The sequence below is a fragment of the Penaeus monodon genome, chromosome 19 (genome assembly GCF_015228065.2).
Source record: "Penaeus monodon isolate SGIC_2016 chromosome 19, NSTDA_Pmon_1, whole genome shotgun sequence".
Classification (NCBI taxonomy): Eukaryota; Metazoa; Arthropoda; class Malacostraca; order Decapoda; family Penaeidae; genus Penaeus; species Penaeus monodon.
This window is the reverse complement of record NC_051404.1, coordinates 14,856,059-14,856,303: the sequence shown is the minus strand read 5'-3', so window position 1 is coordinate 14,856,303 and position 245 is coordinate 14,856,059. Positions and strand designations below refer to the sequence as shown.

The 245-nt window shown below is 35.1% G+C and overlaps 1 protein-coding gene across 1 annotated transcript in view; it reads left to right on the top strand.

Moving 5' to 3' along the window:
• LOC119585340 (gonadotropin-releasing hormone receptor-like) overlaps window positions 1-245 on the top strand; it is a 107,275-nt gene that overhangs the window by 95,780 nt on the left and 11,250 nt on the right. The window lies entirely within an intron of this gene.

Below are 245 nucleotides of genomic sequence, written 5' to 3'. Positions count from 1 at the left end.
TGATAAACAAAAAATACAAGTTGGTCAACAAGCATTTTGGTGCCAGGACAAAAGAAAAAATCATTCTTACCTAATGTTGGGGTCCTGATTCCAAAAATTAACTCAGTTTTTCTTGATTAGCTTCGGTTTTGGCTTACAGAATCGCACATATATTCCGAAATATCGTTTTTTTAACAGTATTCAATTCCGCGTCATTACTAATCAAAGCAATGCACTCTTCAAAAATGAACATGAGCACTGCAGCC